Source organism: Rhineura floridana, chromosome 3 (genome assembly GCF_030035675.1).
Source record: "Rhineura floridana isolate rRhiFlo1 chromosome 3, rRhiFlo1.hap2, whole genome shotgun sequence".
Lineage (NCBI taxonomy): Eukaryota > Metazoa > Chordata > Lepidosauria > Squamata > Rhineuridae > Rhineura > Rhineura floridana.
In genome coordinates, this window is record NC_084482.1 from 168,393,620 (window position 1) to 168,417,830 (window position 24,211).

Consider the following 24,211-nt stretch of genomic DNA (forward strand, 5'->3'; position numbering starts at 1 on the left):
AGGGAATAGCTCAAGAAAGTGTAAGTTTCATCATGAGGTGCAGACAGCATTGTCCTCTTACACCTCACTGCTACCTCCCCTTCTTCCCCAACCAGCATCTGACATCTGAGAAAACTGCCTCACTCTTGCTCACATTAGGGGCAGCCCTGTCTGTATATGTGCCCAAATTCAGCTTCCTTGGTGACAAGGAAGTACATTAAGTATTGGGGGTTACATTTTAAAATCTTATTCCAAGAAAGATGTTTGCACTTTTGCCCTGTTTTCACATTTTTCTAGTCAACAGAAAACTGCTAGTAGGATATTGATGGAGGCTGCCAGGGCCTTACCTATCTACCTACCTATTGTAGTTCCCTGAAAGCCTATCCTGAGGATCCAGATGTCCTCTGTAACAGTATAGGATAAGGAATGAAGCAGAGTTTGGCAAAATCAAGTGCCCTGCCTTGTATGTGTTGAAGCACTTTCCATCATTGCAAAGCCACTGTTGAATACACCTATAAGATACCAGTGTTATTCTTAAGAAACATGTTTCCCAAGAGTTTACATAACAACTTGCTCTAATTTCCTTTGACATTTCAGCCACTGCATGATTAAGTAAATCATGATTAAGATATCAACTTGGCCTTTACTCCCAAAGGGCAAACTAATAATTTACTGTTGGGAATAAATTTGTAAAAGGGTGCTGTAAGGGAGCTTTGATCACATAGACCTATCAAACTATAAAACTATTTTGTATTCTCTTTTGACAAATTTGGTGTATGGTGCACTTCGAAAAACTGATTCTGCTTTCTTTTGAATAAAGATGGATCTATTTATCTTCCCTTGATTCAAATCTGTTCATTTACAAAGCAAGATAAAGGAGGCAATCCTGTATGTATGTACCTGGAACCAGAGCTTGGAAAAGTTACTTTTTTGAACTACAACTCCCATCAGCCCAATCCAGTGGCCATGCTGGCTGGGGCTGATAGGAGTTGTAGTTCAGAAAAGTAACTTTTCCAAGCTCTGCCTGGAACTAAATCCCACTGAAGTGAATGGAGCTTACTACTGCATACAGTTGCAAAGAATTGCACTGTAAGACTAATGGAAGAGCTATTGAATGGTCAGATTTTAGGAAGGTAGCTACTGTTGAGGCTATTTTTAGCACCCGCCAAGACGGTGTGATGCTCACCTCAATTCCCGGGTGGAAGTGTGAGCTGAGGAGAACTGATTGACTGCTGGGCTTTCGGCCAGGTACCAAGTAAAGACACAAACAACTTCTTGATCAAAAAGTGGTCTCAGTCTCAACACAGGCACTGCAGCCTGGCAAGAATGAAGACCCCGTTTATTTGTAACAGTGCCAATATATAGGATTTATAAGCAAAACATCAATAAACAGAATGTAACATAACATACGAGACAAGTAACAGGCCCAAGCTACATATCACTGGTTGCGTATCGGGTGTCAGGATGTCCTTCCTTTGAAACTTGGACCCTTGAGCAATATGTTCTAAGATAAGGGCTGGAAGAGGGGATGGTTTGACACTTTGGGGGTCATAAAACATGGGAACATTCACACAAGAAAATACATATAGCCCTGAAAAGGGCGCTTATCAATAACCTTACAAGATTTTATTACTACATCTCTAAGAGAGTATCCAAAAAGAATTCAGAAAGCAATACAAGCCTCTGATTATTTACAAGACAGATACATGAGCATGAGGGAAGTACAGGGCACATGAGAGGTAAAACGGTCAAGGACAGCTGAATGATTATCTTCTAAAACATTGCTAAAACATTGCTGCTGACTGGCAGGCACCTCTGGGGCTAAGTTCCCAGGAGAGGAAATGAAACTTAGAGCGGCTGTTGCCCCCCCTTGTCTTAGCAGTGTTCCATCATGCCTTGCAACTTTGGTTCACATAACCTCCAAGTATCCTTTAGGCCCAGAGAATAGGATTTTACCTAGCAATTCCCCCCTTTCAGCGCTATTAGATGTCCAGCGGCTAATAGACAGCTGGCTTATCCCCCACCAGCCAGTGCGTGTGAGCCTCGTACATCAGGCGGTAAGTCATCTCCTGTAAAGCCAACTCGGTCACTGTGGGAGACTTTTTGAGACAGGCTGAGCCACACTGTGAGCAACACGTGGAGAACGTGGATAAAAGGTTGGGAAAACACTGAATGCAACAGCAGCAAATAATTAAGGCACTTAATCCAAACATGACATAAGCTATTATTTTATGCCAGCTGGGCCAGCTACCAAACCATTCCGCAATGTCTGGAAACAGGGATGATTGCTTAATACTTCCTACGTCATTGTACACTTTTCCCAAGTGATTCAAATGTTGTAAGACATATGCCTTTGAATCTGTAATAGAGGTACAGCATTCACTTCCAATTAATGCGCAGATTCCACCAGAGCTAGCCAAGAGGTAGTCAATGGCTAGCCTGTTCTGCAAGGCTACTGTTCTGATCTGTCCCTGCTCATTAGTTAAATCTCTCAAGGAGACTGTGGTGTCATTCAAGAAATCCTCAAAAGAATTAGATAGTTTTATCAGGTCCATGTAATTTTGTCCAGCCCCATATTGAGGGAAGAGGCCCCGAATAACTGCCTCTCCCACCTTCCTCTGGTTCCTGTGTCTGGCTACGGGTGGAGTATCTGTCACGTGGAGCCCCGGGATTACCCTCCCCAAGGTGCAAGTCCAATTATCCATTATTGGAAGGTACCGCTGGGCTCGGTGCCCACATAACCACCAAAGACCCTTGGGAGTAGGTTTAAATTGCAAGTTGAAAAGAAAAGGGAACAGGTCAGGATCGGGAGAATCCTGAGGCAAAAAAGAAGTATCTGAAAACAGAATAGCAGTTTACTGGAAAGTGATCATTTAGAGAGCCAGCATGGTGTAATGGTTACAGTTTTGGATTAGTACCTGGGAGACCAGGGTTTAAATTCCCACTCACCTATGAAGCTCACTAGGTGATCTTGGACCAGTCACTGCCTCTTAATCCAACCTACCTCACAGGGTTATTGTGAGGATAAAATGAGAAGAGAGAGAACCATGTACACCACATTGAGCTCCTTGGAGGAAAAGGTGGAATATAAATGCAATAAATAAAATAATGATCATAAAAACAGTTAAATGCACTACAAAAAAGTAATTAAAATGCAGAGCAAGAAAGTATTAAAACAGGCGGCCCAATTGTACTTTATTGAGCAAGATGTAGGTTCTTAGTGGAGTCAAAATCTCCTCAACTATAAGAGGATTAAGAGAAAATGCAGAACTCTTTCCAAGTTCTTGCAGGAAAAAAGACTGAGACATGGTCAGCACATGCATGAGATGAAGGTGGTAGAATCCTGAGGTACTTGAGTGGACTGTATCACCTTGTGCTGCAAGTAAATAATACCATGGCAATATATTCTTTCACATAAAAATAAAAAATCCCTTAAAACAAAAGTTAGGTCGTCATCATCGTCGTCGTCATTATTGTTGTTGTTGTTAGCATTAGAATTAGAATCAGAATTAGTAAGAGTAATAGTATTAGGATTTATTGTCTGCCCTTCACCCAGAGGTCCCAGGGCGGGTTACAACAACTTTTAAATGCAGGGCATTTAAATCTGTATGGTGGTTTATTGTGTTTTGGTGCTGTTCACATCTCCTTTTAATTCACATAGTTCACATAATGTTAATGGCAAACAGAAGCTATCACAGTTTCCCCCCTGTAAATCTGTACTAACCTAATCCTTAGATAATACAAAAAGGGAAGAAAAATGTCTTCACTCCTTTTCTCTAGTGCTTGCAGATGCTTTGCTCCAATGCTTTTAGGTGGGCATGTCAATTGTTCCCCTCTCCACTCCCTCTTCTCCCTTCTTTCATTTCATTTCCTGTAGGCTGACAAGCAACTTTGGGCTGCTCTCCATTCTGCTGGCCTTTTTTATGTTGCTGCAAACAGTGCCTTATTTTTCTCCCCCCCCCCAACTTGTGCTCAAAGCATAACACTGCTCAAACAAAGATTGTATTTCATCTATATTGTGCCAGTGAAAATACAGTCACACTTCCAGGTTGTTGTTGTTTTTAAAAATAAACCTACTGCAGCTGGTAGAACAAACTGAGCATGCTCAGTTGCCAAGTAACCAGTGGGAATGGAACTGTTAAATTAGAGGACGTGGTCATTAGGAAACTGTGTGATTGATCCTTCCCCTCAGTATGAATAGAAAACACCATGTTTGCTGCTGGCATTGAGCCCTTACTGTGGACAGTGAAAATAGAAAACGGAGGTAAAAACAGTGTCTTAGTACGAAGTAATGCTCCTGTGTGGATAAGCCCACAGTGTTAAAAACAATTAAAAGCAGCCAGAATCACAAAACAGGGTGGATCCAAAATTATATACGTCTCAGGTGTCAAAGGCCAGGGTAAAATGGTGCATCTTCAGCATTCAACTAAAGCTGTACAGTGAGGTTGCCAGGCCCATCTTGGTGGGGAGGGAGTTCCACAACTTCAGGGCTGCCACAGAGAATGCCCACTCCTGGGCCACCACTCCCCGAGCTTCTGAGGATGACAAAATTACCAAAAGGGCCCTGTCTGCTGATCTCAACATCCCAGAGGGTCTGTAGGGAAGAAGGTAGTCTTTCAGATATTTGGGGTCTAAGTCATTTAGGGCTTTAAATACTAATGTAAGCACCTTGAACTGGACATGGAAACAAACTGGCAACCAATACAGCTATTTTAAAACGGGCTATATGATACCTAAAAGGAACCCCAGCCAATAATCTGGCTGCTGCATTTTGGACCACTTGACATTTATGAGTCTGTTTCAAGGGCAGTCCCATGTACAATGCATTGCAATAATCCAATCTGGAAGTTACCAGAGCATGGAGTGCTGTGGCCAAGAAATCTCTGTCTAAAAGGAACCAAAGCTGGTGAACCAGCCAGACCATTAGGGCAAAAAGGTCTAGCTCAGTTTGTTCCTTGCTTTACTAGTTTTATAGGAGTAACTTTTTGTGCTAAGTAGCATTTAAATATGACTGTATACCTCATACTGAAGTGGTATGTTTTCTTTGGGGAGGAGATATGAACCTAGAGGCCAGGAAACACTACAGTATCAGTCTTTGACATTATCATTCTCACTTATCCCATATTCTCCATGAATCCCATACCATCTCCACTCCCATCAGGATTAGTTGAAAAACAGGGTTCCACAAATGTTATCATGGTTGGCAAATCAACAGGCATTTTAGCATGTGTTTTAAATTGTTTTATATTGTTTTAAATTTTTTAATTGTGTTTTAAATTGTTTTTAAAATATGTGTTTTAAATTGTATATTTCTTTTAATGTTTTTGGTTGCTGTAAACCGCCCGGAGAGCTTCAGCTATGGGGCAGTATACAAGTGCAATCAATCAATCAATCAATCAATCAATCAATAAGAACAAATGTCTATATATTCAAGTATTATGCAGTGGCAACAACAACAACAACAAACTTTATTGCGTATAGCCAAAGGCCTTCGCAAAGAATGAAAGTATAAAAGAGTTAAATACAGGTAAAAGTCGGGGAGGCTAAAAGTAGTTACACTTTGAGTAATCATAAAACATTAAAAATCTTAATATGGCTCGCCCGTAGCTTCCTAGCAGCCAAGGCGAAGTTGGCCACTGCAACTGTTGTTTGTTTACAGGTGTCAGCTAAAAGTTCGACTACCAGGTCCTGGAGATTTTTCCCAGCATAGAAATACATAGAGATGTAATGGGCTAGGAATTTCCTTCTTGGGTACTCATACAGGGAGCAGTGTAACAAATAATGGGTGATGTCCTCAATCCAGTTACACCCATAGACACATCTCCAGTCCTTGGCCGGGATTCCCAGGTATCTCCCATCCAAGTAGGACGAAAGCATTATTTGGAACCTGAGTTCCGTAAACGGCCGGCGCAGGGGGCGTGCGTTAGTACTCCAAAGTAGTGTGGTCTGGCATGGTTTATCTTGACTAGGGGGAACCAGGGGGAGAAAGGGGCTACTGCTATAACTGCCCGATCTTGGCACGCATCAAGGTCAAAGACTCAATTCCTGAGGGCGTGTTGGCTGAGGTTAGAAAATTCCCTCATGGAGAGATTATAGGGCTTTAATTTCGCTTGGCACGTGGAGGCCCATCCCCCCGTCCTGAGTTGCTCTGTCCAACAAAGTTTCAGTAAAGAGCAGTCATCCATCCTAAGAAGTTTCCGCCACAGTCTAAAGTATGCTAGGTTGATTCTTGCTACGAAGGAGGGCAGGCCAAGCTCCGCTCTCAGTGGGCTGATGGAACCCCCTGGGGTAGACCCAGGATCTCCCTCATAAATTTATTTTGGAGGACTTCCACCATCTGTTTAACTGGGTCCCCCCACAATTCTGCCCCATAAAGGATTTGAGGCAAGATTTTGGCCTCAAAAACTTTAAGCACGAGATCTATTAATTGCCCCCCTCAGGTGTAGAAAAACCTTCTGGTTTGGCCTATTGTTCTGGCACATGAAAGCTTGATTGCCTCTAGTTGGTATTTCCAAGAAAGTTTCTCACCAAAGTGCAGGCCCAAGTATTTAAATGCTTGAACCTGTTCCAATTGGTGTCTATTTAAAGGCCAATTCGACTTGAGTCTCTTCTTGCCGAAAATCATGATCTTGGTTTTAGAATAGTTTATGGTCAGATGTTGCTCTTGACAAAATTTACCCAAACGGGCAAGCATTCTTTTTAACCCAATTTTATTCAAATAAAGGAGGACCAAGTCATCAGCATAAAGGAGTGTTGAAATCTTATGGGACCCCGCCAATGGCGGAAAGAAGGAGGGGGAGGCCAGTGTGGGGATGATATCATTAATATAAAAGTTGAATAGAAAGGGAGCCAAAATGCAGCCTTGCTTCACTCCCCTCTCGATCTGGATGGAGCGAGATAGGGTGCCCTGCAGGCCCAGCTGGACCTGCAGGGTATTGGCCTGGTGAAGGGTCTGGATGAGCCATAGCAGCCTTTTGTCAATGTTAGTCTGGCCCAGTTTTTGCCATAACAGGTCCCTATCGATTAGATCAAAGGCCGAGGTGAAATCTACAAAGGCTGCAAAAACGGACTTATTAGGGCCCGTGATGGTTTTATATATTAAATGCTGGAGAACAAATGCATGGTCGACTGTGGACCTACCCTTCCTGAACCCAGCTTGTTCCTCATGAAGGATGGAGTTGGTAGAATTCCATACAAGGAGCTTGTTTAATAGGAAGTGCCCATAAAGTTTAGATGTAACATCTAAAAGGCTGATGGGTCTATAATTCCGTGGATCTGATGGATCTCCTTTCTTAAAAATGGGGACCACAATGCTAGGACACCAGCCTGGCAGAATGTCACCCGTAGAATTAATATGCGTGAATAGAATGGCTAATACAGGGGCCCACCAGTTAGGATCTAAAAGGTAAACTTTGGGGGGGATCATGTCTTCTCCAGGAGCCTTTCCACAACTGAGAGACAAAATTAACTCTCCAATATCTGTAGAAGTAACTGGCAGCCAGGGAGGAAAAGGGGGGATATCACCCAGTGAGGCTGGGGGTGAGGGTGAAGTATTTCCGAAAATAGAATGGAAATGAGAAACCCAAGATTCAGGGACGATAGGGGGAACTACTTCCTTGAGTAGTGTCTTACATTCTCTCCGACATATTTGAAGTCGGGAGATAGCCTCATCTGAAGTGTCGCGCCTCATTGTTCTAGTCAAACTGCTCAGTTCTTTTTTCTTCGCTTTACAATCTCTGTCAAACCAGGACCGAAAACCGACAGGAATTTTGTCAGCTAGGGTCGTGGTTAGAAGAGGTTTAAGAGCACTAGTAATATCCTGATATATCCGAGGGATAGCCCCCGGGTTTTCTATAGCCGATTTGCGGAGCTGTAAAAGATTATTTGACGCTAGCATCCGCTCTACATCAGTGCCAATTTCCAGGGACCATTTGAGGCGACTCACTCCCTGCAGACCACCTGGCATTTTAGACTCTATTTTTACATTGGGATGGGGATACAGTAAATAGAGGGTGAGCTTAAGTGGGAGATGATCACTTTCTGGTCTGTCTTCCACCATCAGACCATTAACAAAGGAGACAGTTGCAGGGGTCCCTATTATATATTCGATTACGCTGGCTCCCTTATCGGAGATGTAAGTATAATGACCCTTGGAGAGGTCGAGATAAGTCCCGTTAAAACACACCAGTTGTAATTTTAAAATTAAGTGGAACAGGGCTTGTCCGTTCTTATTAATTATTTTATCTCGCCATGAACGTGGAAAGCCAGCTGTATTTTCTGGGTCTAGCCATATATCTTTTCCCAGGGAGGGGTAGCTACTCTCCATCCTCGTATTAAAATCGCCACAGATAAGAAGCAAGTGGGAGGGATAATCGCACAAGAGACTGTCCACAAAAATCTCAATATCTCGCCAGGCAGCGGGCGCAAGTCTGGAGGGTAAGGGAGGAAAATAAACATTAACACATATGAAGGGAGGAGCCATGCAGCCCTGTATGATGAGGGCCTGGCAGGTTTTGGGGGCCAGAAGAGGGATCTCTGAGATCTGAATGTCTAGAGTCATAGCAATCAAGATGGCCAAGCCTCCGCTGCCACGGCCTTGAGAGGACGTTCTTTGTGCAGGTTGCACCCAAGACTTGAATCCGTGTAAATGTAAAGGATTATTTTCCATGAGCCACATCTCCTGGAGACAAACAATGTCAAATGACTGGAGGTAGGGAATAAAGTCCGGTTCCACCAGTTTATTCTTCCAGCCAGCTATAGTCCAAGAGAGAAAGTTAATGGGGTGGAGCGCTACCATCTTGCTTGGTGGTTGGGCCGCACTAGGGGGGGTGGCCCTCTAGTTGGGGCTTGGGTTTGATCTCTGCCTGGCTCATCTGATAGGGCTGGGATTCTGATTGAGGCTTGCCTGCACAGTTGGCTTTTGGAAGCAAATTCCAAGGTAGCTGACGGACACTGATTGTCACCAAAGGAAGGTGTGTCGTCCTCTGGGCCTTTACTCCTTGAGGTCCCATCTATGAGGAAGTTGTACATTATTCTTCATGAGGGCTGGAGTGAAGCTATGTGGGGAGAGTGCTGCCCCTGTCACTTTGGGACTTCCCCCTGAGCAGCGATTATCTCTAGGGATGGGTTCCAAATACTGACGTTCGAGATAATTGGGCCTGCCTGGGTGGCAAGTGGCTCGGGCGGCATGACCCTCTTTTCGGGGGAGCCCAGTTCATCCTTCTCCAGGTAGCACATATCAATCCATGAGGGGCCCTGGGAAGACTTGGGCCTATCTTTGGAGTTGCTGAGGGTAGGATTGCATCCATCGCTTCTAGGATCATTTTTATGGGAGACTAAATTGATTTCTGCCACAATCTGACGTGTGGCATGGCGTAGTCCCATCGGGGGAGGGCTCTTTTTGGTTAAATGAGAGGTGGGATCTGCTGGCGTCTGGTCCCCAGAGGGCTAGCTATTACTGGATGTGCTGTGGTGTTCTGCTTGCAGATTTTCTAGAAGGGTTTTAAGTAGGTCCAACTTTATCACTATTTCATTTTGCTCTCGTGGAGGTAGAGCTCGAAAGGATTCTACAAGTTGGATCTCTTCCGGTTCCAACAGATCAGCCGAGAGGGGTAGAGGGGAGCTATCATCACGTTGGGGATAGGAAGCAGCTTCTACGGAGGTGTCAAAATCGATCAGATTTGTAGGAGCACGAGGAATTGCTTCCCCCTGATGTAATTTGGTCAACAGATGACGAGAGCCTAAAGCCATTGGGGCCACCACATTCTCGAAAAATCTGGAGACTAGAATCCCACTCACGATAAGAGCCTATCTACTAGAAAACACCGAACTGGCAATGCTCCTATTCTTAAACGTGATCACAGCACGTGCAGTCATATGGTTGTTGAATAGGTATTCGACATGAGTGATATCTAATGTATATAGCTGCCCAGGTAGTACACCCTCTAGGACTTCTAGCAGATGGAGTTTGCGCAAATGTTGGGATAGAAAGCCTACTGGTTTAGGATAGTTCACTAAAACCAGTTTGCAACAATTCAGGACTAAGTTCCAATTAGAGTTTTTTGAACTTTTCTGCGCTGAAGGGTCTGTTTGCGGAGGGGAGGGCCTCTGATCATAGGCTGCTAGATCTTGGGGCAGCTCCTGGGATAGATGTATTTGAGAAGGGGGAGAGGGTGTTGTACATGAAGCAGGGCAAGGAGGGGTAGGAACACTGCATGCTGGTTTATGTCTTGCTTCCTTTTTAGCCTTCTTCGTAGGCTTTGATGCTGTGTCTTGGGGCCCTTCTGACAGTTTGAAAAGTTGATTGAATCTCACTTTCCTATAGCATGTAGGTTTAGGATTTTTGATGTTTTTACTTTTCTTTAGAGAGTTCTTCCACAGTCTCCTGGTGATTTTTATTTTAGAGGTTTGCTTGCTTGCCGCCCTAAGGTGGTGAGTGGGCTTAGCTGTTTGCGAGCCCACATTTCTCAATTTTGGTCCCATCGGCTCGGTGCCATTGCTCCGGCCTGCCTTTCTAGAGATGCCGATTAGGGTGTTTAGGAGGCTGTTGCACTCTGAAAGGAATGATTTAACAAGCTCAAAGTCTTCCAGCATCAAAAAAAACCAACCTTCTAATGGGACCTTAAGACCAGGAGTCAGGTTTGAAGGATCAGGAGGATCTATAAGTTCTTTTGGGGTCCCTTCATTCATGTCAGGACCTTTGGTTGATTGTTTGCCCTGGGTTGGGTGGAAGCAGGTTTTTGAGCTGCTGCTAGCTCTGAGGCCAAATCCACAAAGGTAGGCTCCTGGTTTAATCCAAGGCTAATTTTTATAATCCAGGGTCCAGTCTAGAATGGTATTTGGAGACACTGAGAGGTTTAGGGGCGTCTCTTTCAGGTTATGTTCCTCCTCGATCAGGGGGAAGAACCGGGTGGTTTTCGTTTGAGAGTCCAAAGCACTTGGGGGGTCTCCTCTGTCAGAGGCACAATGCCTAAGTCTCTATAACCCTTTCTGGTGAGCACCATGGTATTAATTTAGATGCTGGAATAGAAGTAAGGAAAAGAAAGGGGGTGAGGTCTTCCGAGAAGCCTCGGGAAAAATACCAAGACAGTAAGTCTTTAGGCTCTTATCTTGTTATTTGTCTGAGACGCCGGTGTTTCCCTTTCTTGCCGATAATCACTTTAAAATTTAAAACCTGCCAGCTTCCCCCTCACAGCTGCCGTTTATAAAATCTTGCAAGAAGGCACTGAAGAGAGTAAACCTTCCACTCCTTTTTTTTTTTTTTTTTTTTTTATATAATTTTTATTCAAATTTTTCCAAAAAACAAACAAAACAAAGTAAGAAAAAACATAACAATACTACAACAAAAAATAAAAATAAAATGGTTGACTTCCGATTTGTCACAGATCAGCTATAAGTATATAATATACATCAAACCTGTCCCTTAATATGTACATACAGAATCCCTTTTCTCCATAAGCTGTCTTAATTAATCATCAAATCCCAGTATCATCATTTTATTTTGATCTTTCGACAAAAAGTCTAAGAGAGGCTTCCAATCCTTAAGGAATGTATCTGTCGATTTTTCTCTAAGTAAACACGTCAATTTATCCATTTCTACTAAGTCCATTAATTTCAGTAGCCATTCTTCCATTGTTGGTATTGATTCCATTTTCCACTTTTGTGCATATAATAATCTTGCTGCCGTAATCATATATAATAATATTCTTCCATATTTCTTTTCTATTTGTTTATCCATAAAACCCAGTAAAAAAAATTCTGGTTTTGACTGAATATTTATCTTTAAAATTTTTTGCATCATCCTACCTATCTGTGCCCAGAATAATTTCGCCTTTTTACATGACCACCACATATGATAAAAAGATCCTTCTTGTTGTTTACATTTCCAACAAACATTAGAGACATTACTATACATTTTTGACAGCTTTTCTGGAGTCATGTACCAACGGTACATCATTTTATAAAAATTTTCTTTAAGATTATAACATAATGTAAATTTCAAGCCTTTTTTCCACATATTTTCCCATTGATCCATTTGTATGTTATGACCAAAATTTTTTGCCCACTTTACCATGCACTCTTTTACTTGTTCTTCCTCCATATCCATTTTCAATAAAAGTTTATACATTTTTGCAATTATGTTTTCATCATTTGTATACAAACCTATTTCAAAATCAGATTTACTTATTTCAAACCCATACATTTTCTTGTCCATTTTATATCTTTCTAACAATTGTAAATAGGCAAACCAATGAAAACTATATCCTTCCTTTATCAATTGTTCTCTCTCTTTCATTGTGTATTCTCCATGTACATTTTCTAATAGTTCTTGATAAGTTAACCATTTCTCTTTTCCAGACATTTCTCTTCTATAAAACGCTTCTTGACTTGAGACACATAATGGTATTTTCGAATAAAACCTTGGTTTGTATCTATTCCATATTTTCAACAGAGAACGTCTTATAAAATGATTGTTAAAGTCTACGTTTACTTTTACTTTGTCATACCATAGATATCCATGCCATCCCCACTTCAGATTGTGGCCCTCCAAATCCAATAGTCTTTTATTCCTCAATAAGATCCATTCCTTTATCCAGACTAAACAGCAGGCAGCAAAATAAAGTCTCAAATTTGGTAATCCCAGTCCTCCTCTTTCTTTAGCGTCTTGAAGTAATTTAAATTTAACTCTTGGTTTTTTTCCTTGCCATACAAATTTAGAAATATCTTTTTGCCATTGTTTAAAAGGTAAATCAGAGGATATTACAGGTATTGTTTGAAACAAAAACATCATTCTCGGTAATACATTCATTTTTATCACAGATATTCTACCCATTAATGACAGTTGTAGTTTATCCCATCTTAGCAAGTCTTTCTTAATCTCTGTCCATAATTTTTCATAATTATTATGAAACAGCTTTGAGTTTTTATTTGTCATGATGATGCCTAGATATTTCAACTTTTTTTCTATTGTAAAATCTGTCTTGTCCATTAACTCTTTCTGTTCCCTTAAAGTTAAATTTTTCACCAACATCTTTGTTTTTTGATTGTTGATCTTAAATCCTGCTAACGGTCCAAATTCTTTTAATTTGTCCATCAATATATGAATTCCTTCCAAAGGGTTTTCTAGTACAATTATCAAATCATCAGCAAATGCTCTCAATTTATATTCTTCTTTTTTTATTTTTAATCCCGAAATCCTTTTATCTTGCCTTATATCTCTAAGCAGCACTTCTAAAACCAGAATAAATAAAAGGGGAGATAATGGACATCCCTGTCTTGTACCCTTTTGTATTTCACATGAATCCGTTAAGTCTCCATTAACAATTATCTGGGCCTTCTGTGATGTATAAATCGATCTGATCCATTTTATAAAGTTGTCTCCAAAATCCATTTGCTCCAAAACCTGGAACATAAATTTCCAATTCAAATTATCAAATGCTTTTTCAGCATCTAAAAAAATCAAAGCTGCTTGTTTATCATTTCGTTGTTCTAAATATTCCAACACATTCAAAACATTCCTGACGTTGTCACGTAATTGTCTTTTAGGTAAAAACCCTGATTGATCTTCCTGAATAAATTGTTGCAATATTATTTTCAATCTTTCAGCCAAAATCATTGTAAAAATTTTATAGTCATTATTCAATAGAGATATTGGCCGATAATTTTTTGTTTTAGTTAAATCTTGGTCCTCTTTAGGTATTAATGTTATATTAGCATTTTTCCAACTATCCGGTATCTTTCCCTCTTGCAAAATAGAATTCATTGTAGACTGTAAGGGTAGCAAGAGTTCTTCCTCCAAACATTTATAATACATTGCAGATAGCCCATCTGGTCCTGGCGCCTTTCCTAATTTAATTTTATTTATAGCTTCAGATATCTCTCTTGACGTAATAGGGCCATTAATAACTTGTCTCTGAAAATCTGTAATTTTCGGCAAATTCTGTTTAGATAAATACTCTTCTATTTTTTCAGATGGAATTTCTTGACACTTATACAATGTTGAGTAATATTGATGAAAAGTCTTTTTGATTTTTACATTATCTGTCAGCGTCTCATCTCCTTCTTGTATCTTTAAAATAATATTTTTTTGACGTTCTTTTCTTAATTTATATGCTAACCATTTCCCAGGTTTATTTGCAAATTCAAAAGTCCTTTGTTTAGCAAAATTTAATTTCCTTTCAATTTCTCTAACTGTCAACATTGATACTTGCTTCTGTAACATTTTAATTTGATTTACAATAGAAACTTTAGCTGGATTCTTTTTCAATTCTTCCTCTTTTTGTTTTATTTCTTCCAAAATTAATTGCATTTTCTGTTGTTTCTTTTTTTTTAATTCAGAATTACATTTAATAAGGTATCCCCTCATAAATGCCTTACTAGTATCCCAAACAATATTTTCACTTGTTCCTTTATATAAATTATATTCAAAGAACTCCTTTAATTTCTTCTTACATTCTTGTACTACTTTATCATTCTGTAATAAAGATTCATTTAGTCTCCATCTAAATCCAAGATTTTTTTTTTTAAAGTTAATATCACAGGATTGTGGTCCGAAAAAGTTTTTGGTAATATATCCATTTTAAAAATATCCTTCGCTAAAATTTTTGACATCCAAATCATATCAATCCTCGAAAATGTTTTATGTCTTTCTGAAAAATAAGTAAATTCCTTTGCATTATCATTTATATATCTCCAGGTATCCACCAATTCTAAATGTTCCATGAGTTCAAAACAAATCTTCGGTAATTTACCTTGTGTCTCTTTGATATTTTTTTCAGAAAGCCTATCAATTTTTGGTGAGATTACCCCATTCCAGTCACCCATGACACACCAATGCTCATATGAAAACTCTGACAATTTTTCCATAAGTCCTGTATAAAACCTTGTTTTATCTTCATTGGGGGCATAAATACCCACTATCAAAATGTTTGTACCTTGTAAAGTAATTTCAACCCCCACAAATCTACCACTATCGTCCAATAATACCAATTTAGGAAGCAATTGTGGGTTAATATAGAGAACAACTCCATTTTTTTTTTTTGGTCCAGCTGAAATAAATTCTTCACCCAAATTTTTACAAATCAAATATTTGGAATCTTTCTTCTGAATATGAGTTTCTTGTAAACAAATTATATCCAATTTTAATTTTTTCAAATAATGAAACACTTTCTTTCTCTTCTGCGCCGTGTTGGCTCCATTTATATTCCAAGTTAGGTATTTGTAATCCATCATTAAGCGTGTATTTTAAAATTTGCCTGATGCTCCTTTTGATCCATCATCTTCCTTCCCCTCCTCTGCATATCCTTGTTGACTTTGTTTCCCAGGAACTATATCCATATCTTTGAGTTTATCTTCTTCCATATCTTTTGAAGCTTTTCTCAAGAAGTCCCTTGCTTTTTGAACAGTATTCAGTCTGTATTTCTGTTGTCTGAATGTAAAAATCACTCCTTCTGGAACGTCCCACCTAAATTGAATTTTGCATTGCTTAAGTTTTTCTGTAAGGAAAGCATATTCTTTTCTCTTACGTAAAAGTCTAATAGGAATTTCCTTCATCACCAGTATTTCCTTACCATCAATTTTAAAGGTATATTTAAAGTGTTGCTGTAAAACCATATCTCTGGTCGTCTTCTTTACGAAATAAACAAGCACATCTCTTGGAATTTTTTTCATTGTTGCATATCTGGAGTTAATTCTATAAACTTTGTCTATTTCAAATTCCATCCTATCTTCATTCAAGTCCAGAAATTTTACTAAAGCATTAACAATTTTATCTCTAATGTCTTCACCTGTTTCCTCAGGGATTGCACGGAATCTCAAACAATGCTCTTTATTTCTCATTTCAGTCACAGCTAAATAGTCCAAATTTTTTTCTAGTTCCAGATTTAGTATATCTGTTCTATTCTCCAAGGTTTGTACCTTTTCTTTAGTATTTTTTGCATCTTCCTTTATTTGCCCAATTGTCCCTTTAATCTCATCCACTTGTGTTTTAATATAGTCTTTTATATCTGTCAATTCAGTTTTCATTTCCTGTTTCATTTCCTGTTTTATAGCATTAATCCCTTCCATTATTTTTTGAAACATTTCTGGGGGTATATCCTCTTCCTGTGTATCAATAGAACCTCTTCGCCCCTGGGCCTTGGTTGTTTTTTTAGTTGTCATTTTCAAAAAGAGGCCTTTAATTTCTAATATTAATCACTGTTTCAGAACCTAAGGGCAGTCTATTTCTTTTCTTTTTTTCCCTCCACCAAAAAGAAGAGTTAATATTCCAGGCCTATTATTGAAATCCAGCCAGCACAACACAGTCCTTATCTGCTTCCAAGAATGCAAAACAATTCTGGTTGCCAAGACTAAACAATTAGTAGCATATACGAGCAGCGGATTCATCCAACAAGAAATAGTCCAAAGAGAAAAATAGTCCAAAATATAATAATTACCTCTCATCCGTTTTTAAACTTTAAAAGTCCAAATTCAAGCCAGCTTTTTGTCGTAAAAAAAGTATATAAGTTGTTTATATTTTCTTTCTTCCTTAATTATATTTAAAAGAGAAAAAGTATGACTCACCCAGGTTTCTCAATTGCTGATTCATAAACAAATCCCTTTTATTGCAGTAATTTAAGCCGAATGATAAGGTTTAGGCAGAAGTGGGCTCGCTGGTTAAGAACGTTTTTTTTTGAGAGAAGAAAAAACGCTTCGCTTTATTCCAGTTCAGCTTGCGTGGAATTCCTGACTCCGTCTTCAGCCGATCGGCTTGCCTTCTTATCTCAGGAATTTCCTGATCAATTCCAGCCGCCGACAGCTCAACGAAGTCTTGTGGAAGATCTGATCGGTTCTCCTATACCTTGGAGAACATTTAAGCCAGTCCAAGATTCCTCTTGGCTGGCTTTTAACCTGTAAAAAGCTTCCTCTGAGGCAGAGCTCCCTCAGAGACAACCACCAGCCAGCACCACTTCCCGGAAGTCCTTCCACTCCTTTCAAGGTTAACAAGGCCACAATAAATTCCACAGAGGGCTCCAGTCCTTAGAGTTCAGTTATGTTAAGAGAACCCAACTGTCTGGGAGGGAAAAAAGCCTAAATAGGCTATTTAAACATTTAGCAAGTGGGAGAGGATTAAGACCAAGCTGCATTACATACCGCCATCTTGCCAGTACTCTGGCCCCACCCTTGCTTTTCTCACCTCCGGCCAGAATTGCCCCCATGTAATTTAATCTCCGGTTTTGGGCTGGAGTCTCCAGTTTTTGGGGCGGGCTCCGGCTCTCTGGCTAGCACCCCTTAATCTCCGGACTCTCAGCTTCAATTTAAAAAAAAATTAAGTTTCTAGGTGGTCTGGTTCCCGAGATATACACCAAAACGTCAAAAAAAAACCCCCACGCAACTGTTTTCTACAGATCTTTAGAACAATTCCTTGCTCTGGCTACAACTCCCATCAGCCCAATCCAGTGGCCATGCTGGCTGGGGCTGATGGGAGTTGTAGTTTAAAAAAGTAACTTTTCAAAGCTCTGGCTGTAACCCCGCCCTTTCAGGATTGTAGCCAATGAATCTAGGGTTGTGACTTGTTGATCCAGGCATGCCTAGGCTTAATTTCAACATCAGAAAATGGTGGTTTTAATATTTTTGCAGTCTGCGTAAGTAATATGGCTTAACGGTTTTTTTCCTCTTCTGTCCAAGAGTCAGACCCTGGGCTATGAAATATGAAAGTATTTAATCCAATATCTGCTTTTCTGGGAGTAAAGCAATTCTAATAATCCCATGTACCTGGAGTAAACCCCATTGAACTCCATTAGGACTTACTTTTGAGTAGACATGGTTGGGATTGTGCTGTAAATTAATGGGACTTATGAGTAAACATAGTGCAGACTTGTGTTTGTGTTGTAAATCTTTCTCTCCCCCTCCAACCCTTTTTTTAAAGAAATTAGGCAGGGTTTATCACAGTTGTTATTATGTAGGAAACTAATACTCATTTTTTAAAAAAATGAATGAAGTTTATTTATTTATTTTATTTATTTATTATTTGATTTATATCCTGCCCTTCCTCCCAGTAGGAGCCCAGGGCGGCAAACAACAGCACTAAAAACACTTTAAAAATCATAAAAACGGACTTTAAAATATATTAAAACAAAACATCTTTAAAAAGCTTTAAAAACATTTTTTTTTAAGAAAAGGTTTAAAAACATATTAAAAAGCAATTCCAACACAGACGCAGACTGGGATAAGGTCTCAACTTAAAAGACTTGTTAAAAGAACAAGTTCCTTATCACTTCAGGGTACAGTTTTCCCTGGTTGAGTAAGCCCCATTGAATACATTGGGACTTGCTTCTGAGTAAACAAACATAGGATTGCACTATAAATATCTTTACAGGTTGTATAAATAATAAACATAATTGATACTCATGCTTATATACATATTTTCATAGAATCATAGAATAGTAGAGTTGGAAGGGGCCTATAAGGCCATCAAGTCCAGCCCCCTGCTCAATGCAGGAATCCAAATCAAAGCATTCCCGACACATGGCTGTCCAGCGGCCTCTTGAATGCCTCCAGTTTCGAAGAGCCCACTACCTCTCTAGTAATTGGTTCCATTGTCGTATGGCTCTAACAGTTAGGAAGCTTTTCTTGATGTCCAGTCGAAATCTGGCTTCTTGCAACTTGAGCCCATTATTCTGTGTCCTGCACTCTGGGACAATCGAGAAGAGATCCTGGCTCTCCTCTATGTGACAACCTTTCAAGTACTTGAACGTGCTATCATATCTCAGTCTTCTCTTCTCCAGGCTAAACATGCCCAGTTCTTTCAGTCTCTCCTCATAGGGCTTTGTTTCCAGTCCCCTGATCATCCTTGTTGCCCTCTTTTGAACCCGTTCCAGTTTGTCTGCATCCTTCTTGAAGTGCGGAGACCAGAACTGGATGCAGTATTCAAGATGAGGCCTAACCAGTGCTGAATAGAGGGGAACTAATACTTCACATGATTTGGAAACTATACTTCTGTTAATGCAGCCTGATATAGCATTTGCCTTTTTTGCAGCCACATCACACTGTTGGCTCATATTCAGCTTGTGATCAACAATAATTCCAAGATCCTTCTCACATGTCGTACTGCTGGGCCAAGTATCCCCCATCTTATAACTGTGCATTTGGTTTCTTTTTCTTAAGTGTGGACTTTTGCATTTATCCCTGTTGAATTTCATTCTGTTGTTTTCAGCCCAATGCTCCAGCCTATCAAGGTCCCTTTGAATTTTCTTTCGGTCTTCCACGATATTAGCTATGCCCCCCAATTTTGAATCATCTGCAAATTTGATAAGCATGCTGTGTACCTCCTCATCCAAGTAGTTATAACCGAGACCTGGGTGGGCGAACAGGGAGGAGTTAGTCTGTCCCAGCTCTGCCCACCGGGGTATCTGGTTCAGCATCATGGTAGATCTGAGGGTCGGGGAGGGGGGGTCACTGTGGTCTATAAGAGTTCCATCTCACTCACCAAGCACCATGTCCATGCAATCACTGGTCTGGAGTGTTTGCATCTTGTGCTGGGCCAGAGGGACAGACTGGGACTCCTTTTGGTGTACCGCCCACCTTGCTGCCCAATGGCTTCCCTAACTGAGCTGACGGAAGTGGTCTCGGAGATACTGTTGAGATCCCCCAGACTATTAGTACTGGGAGATCTCAACATTCATGCTGAGGCTACTTTGTCTGGGGCAGCTCAGGACTTCATGGCCGCCATGACAACCATGGGGCTGTCTCAATATGTTAGTGGCCCAACACATACATCGGGGCATACTCTTGACCTGGTCTTTGCTACTGGACATGGGGATAGTGATCTGGATGTGGGGAGTTTTACATCTCTCCCGTTGTCATGGACAGATCATTGCTTGCTGAAGTTTAGACTTTCAGTAGCCTTTTCCCTCTGCAAGGGTGGGGGACCTATTAAATTGGTCCGCCCCCGGAGACTAATGAATTCTGAAGGTTTTCAAAAGGCTCTGGGGTTTTTTCCGGCTGATAAGACTGGCGCTCCTGTCGAAGCCCTGGTCGATCTGTGGAATACAGAGATGACCCGGGCTGTTGACACGATCGCTCCTGCGCGCCCTCTCCTATGTAGAGCTCATACAGCTCCTTGGTATACTCCGGAGCTGAGAGCGATGAAACAAGACAGGAGGCGGCTTGAGCGGAGATGGAGACGAACTCCCGACGAATGCAATTATGAGCTGGTTCGTGCTTCTACTAAGCTCTATGTAGGAGCGGTGAGGGCGGCAAAAAAACAACATTTTGCCGCCACTATTCAGTCATCTCTCTCACGCCCACGGGAGCTTTTTAAAGTGGTTCGTGGCCTACTTCATCCAGGCCTACAAGACACGGCAGATACATCGGTAGCTCGATGTAATAAATTTGCTGAACACTTCCAGCATAAGATCTCATGCATTCGCCGGGACTTAGACTCCTATTTAATAGCAGTTAATCCTACTGAGGTGTCCAGAGCACAGTCTTGTCATGTTTTGTTGGATGAGTTTCAGTTCGTTCAGCTCGAGGATGTGGACAAGGTGCTCGGACAGGTTCGTGAGACCACTTCGGTACTGGATCCTTGCCCCTCTTGGCTAATTAAAACTAGCAAGGAAGGAACAGTTGGCTGGGCCAAGGAAGTGATTAATGCCTCTTTACGAGAGGGAGTGGTCCCTGGCTGTCTGAAAGAGGCGGCAGTGAGACCACTCCTGAAAAAACCTTCCTTGGACCCAAAGGATGTCAGCAGCTACAGACCAGTAGCCAATGTTCCGTTCCTGGGCAAGATCCTGGAACGTGTGGTTGCTGACCAGCTCCAGGCGCTATTGGATGAAACCGATTATCTAGATCCATTTCAATCGGGGTTCAGGCCTGGTTTTGGCACTGAGACTGCCTTGGTCGCCCTGTTTGATGACCTATGTCGGGAGAGAGACAGAGGGAGTGTAACTCTGTTGATTCTCCTTGATCTCTCAGCGGCTTTTGATACCATTGACCATGGTATCCTTCTGGAGAGGCTTGCGGAATTGGGAGTTGGAGGCACTGCTTGGCAGTGGTTCGGCTCCTACTTAGCGGGTCGTCTCCAGAAGATAGTGCTTGGGGAACATTGCTCGACACCGTGGGTTCTCCAATGTGGGGTCCCGCAGGGTTCGGTTCTGTCTCCCATGCTTCTTAACATTTATATGAAGCCGCTGGGGGCGGTCATCAGGAGTTTTGGAGTGCGTTGTCATCAGTATGCTGATGACACGCAGCTCTACTTCTCCTTTACATCTTCTTCAGGTGAGGCAGTCAACATGCTGAACCGTTGCCTGGCTGCGACAATGGACTGGATGAGAACTAACAAACTGAGACTCAATCCTGACAAGACTGAGATGCTGTTGGTGGATGGTTTCTCTGATCGGATGGTGGATATATACCCTGTCCTGGATGGGTTTACACTCCCCCTAAAGGAATAGGTGCGTAGTCTGGGAGTCATCTTAGACTCTTCCCTCACACTTGAGGCTCATGTAGCCTCGGTGGCCCGGAATGTGTTCTACCAACTTCGGTTGGTAGCCCAGCTACGTCCCTATCTGAGTAAGGAGGACCTCTCATCAGTGGTACATGCTATGGTAACCTCGCGTCTGGACTACTGCAATGTGCTTTACGTAGGGCTACCTTTGAAGACGATTCAGAAGCTACAGCTAGTGCAAAATGCAGCAGCCAGACTGCTAACAAGAACTAAGCGGTCTGAGCATATAACACCTGTGCTAGCCCGTTTGCACTGGCTTCCAATATGCTTCCGGGCCAGATTCAAAGTGTTGGTACTTACCTATAAAGCCTTATACGGCGCGGGACCACGATATCTGTCAGAACGCCTCTCCCGATATGAACCGGCCCGTACACTACGGTCTACTACGAAGGCCCTCCTCCGGGTTCCGACTCATAGGGAAGCCCGGAGAGTGGTGACAAGATCTAGGGCCTTCTCAGTGGTGGCCCCCGAACTATGGAATGGTCTCCCCGAGGAGGTGCGCCTGGCGCCGACACTATCGTCTTTTCGGCGCCAGGTTAAAACCTTTCTCTTCTCTGAGGCATTTTAATTCTTGTTAATTGTAAATTATTATATTTTGATTTTAGACTGTACAGTTTTGTGTACAGTTTTGTGTTATTTTTATTGTATTTTTAATGTTCACCGCCCAGAGAGCTGTTGCTAGTCGGGCGGTATATAAGCTTAATTAAATAAATAAAATAAATAAATTAATAAAAATGTTGAAGAGCACTGGGCCCAGGACCGAGCTCTGTGGTACCCCACTCGTTACTTCCATCCAGTTTTGTCATGCTGTGTCCCTATAAGTATCCGATTTCACACTATGGTTGTACAATACTTCCTTTACATTTTAAGTATGCCTTGCGGTAGTCATGGTTCTCCATTGTTTTCATCCTGAGGGGCAGATAGGCTGAGAGATGGTGAGTAGCCCATGGTCACCCACTACAGTTTATAGCTCATTCCCATTTTGAAAAATTAATTAAAACAATTTACATGCAGGCAAAATTTATTAAGTGGATGCACACAATACGTGTAAAGCACATACAACTCGCATTTAAAGCGCATGACTTTCCCTAAAGAATTCTGGGAAGTGTCATTTCCCCCTCACAGTTATAGTTACCACTCTTAACAAACTGCAGTTCCCATGATTCTGTGGTGGGATTCATGTGCTTCAAGTGGGTGTTGAATGTGCTTTAAAGGAATGGTGTGGATCTGCCCTAGGTATGATGTTCATTCAAGAGTGAATTGAAAAGAACAATTTTAAAAGATACTTCTTACTCTTACTCATTTTTCAGACCTCTTTCTGAAGTAAAGGGTCAGATCTGTAAAAACGTTTGGAGCAGCCACGTTAAAAGATAAGAGCAGGGTATTCCAGGCAGGGGGTTGCCAACCCTGCTTGGATATGGATGTCTTTGCAGAAGAGCCCTAGTCAAGGTTTACCAACAGCACAATCCAAACTATATCTACTTAGAAGTCAGTCCTGTTGAGTTCTATGGGGTTTAATCCCTTAGTAAGTGTGTTTAGAATTGCAGCCTTCAGGAGCCTCCATCTTTACTCCCCAAAGCTCCCATCTAACATCTCCACAACACTAGGCTCCTTTGTCCTTGCAGTGGCCTTCTGGCGACTGGCTTGGCCTGAAGGCACTTAACCCTTCTTGCTGAAAGCAGGTAGGCTAGATTAAATGTTCCCTACCCAGGCTCCATCTTTTAGCTAAGATTTCTATCTTAATTTCCAATCAGATTTTTTTTAAATTGTATGCTCCAAGCAACTGTGATTGATGCTTAATGTATCATGCTTAATGACATCACTTGGGCCCGCCCCATGACATCACTCGGGCCTGCCCCATGACATCACTCGGGCCCACCCCTCAAATCTCAGGCTTTGGGATGCTTCTGACCTGGCAACCCTACAGTGAATATCCACCACATATTCACAGAGGGCAGTTCTGAGCAAAATTGTTGGAAGCAAATTTATTTTCAGCTCAAGTTTATGCCAGTGCAACGAAGTTTTTAAGGTGAACACACTGACTGTATAGGCTTTATCTTCCATTCTGTATCATTGATGTAATACTCTGTGTGCATAAAGCTAACCTATTGTGTTGGGACAATCAGAATCCATAATGCAAAAATCTGCTGATACCATAGAAATGTCTATTTAAATTACAGCATGCACCTTTTACAATAAAGATAAACATAGTTTTGCCACTATATATTTGAAAGTTTAAAATACATGTTTTTATGTGCCTGGTGTTGCTTTTAATTCCTCCACTCCAACAAAGAAATTAACAGCACAATACTATTCATATCTACTTAAAGTAAGGATGGGCAGAAACTGGGTTCAGTTTACATTTTTATACCTACCTAATTCTCACTTCCCAAAACAATGTGTGGTCCAAAATGCAGCTATCCTCTGAATGTTATGATGGAGTACAACACAAAAAGTATTCATTAATAAGCCAAAAACCTTGTAATTTAAGAATGTACCTATAGCCCACAGATATTTCTATCAAACTTTAAAAAGCAGGGAAATTGGGCAGCTATAGTGAATGCACCAGGGGAGCAGGAGGCCTGATCTCCTCTCTCAGGTATTGTACTGCCCTATAAATTTGTAAAAATGCAAACACACTTTGGGTTGGTCTTTCACAGTCCAATCCACTTCCTGTGTAGCTTGGAAAAATTTGGTAACATGTGCCTCTGAGCATATGGTGAGTGGTGGCAACACTTGCACTCAGCC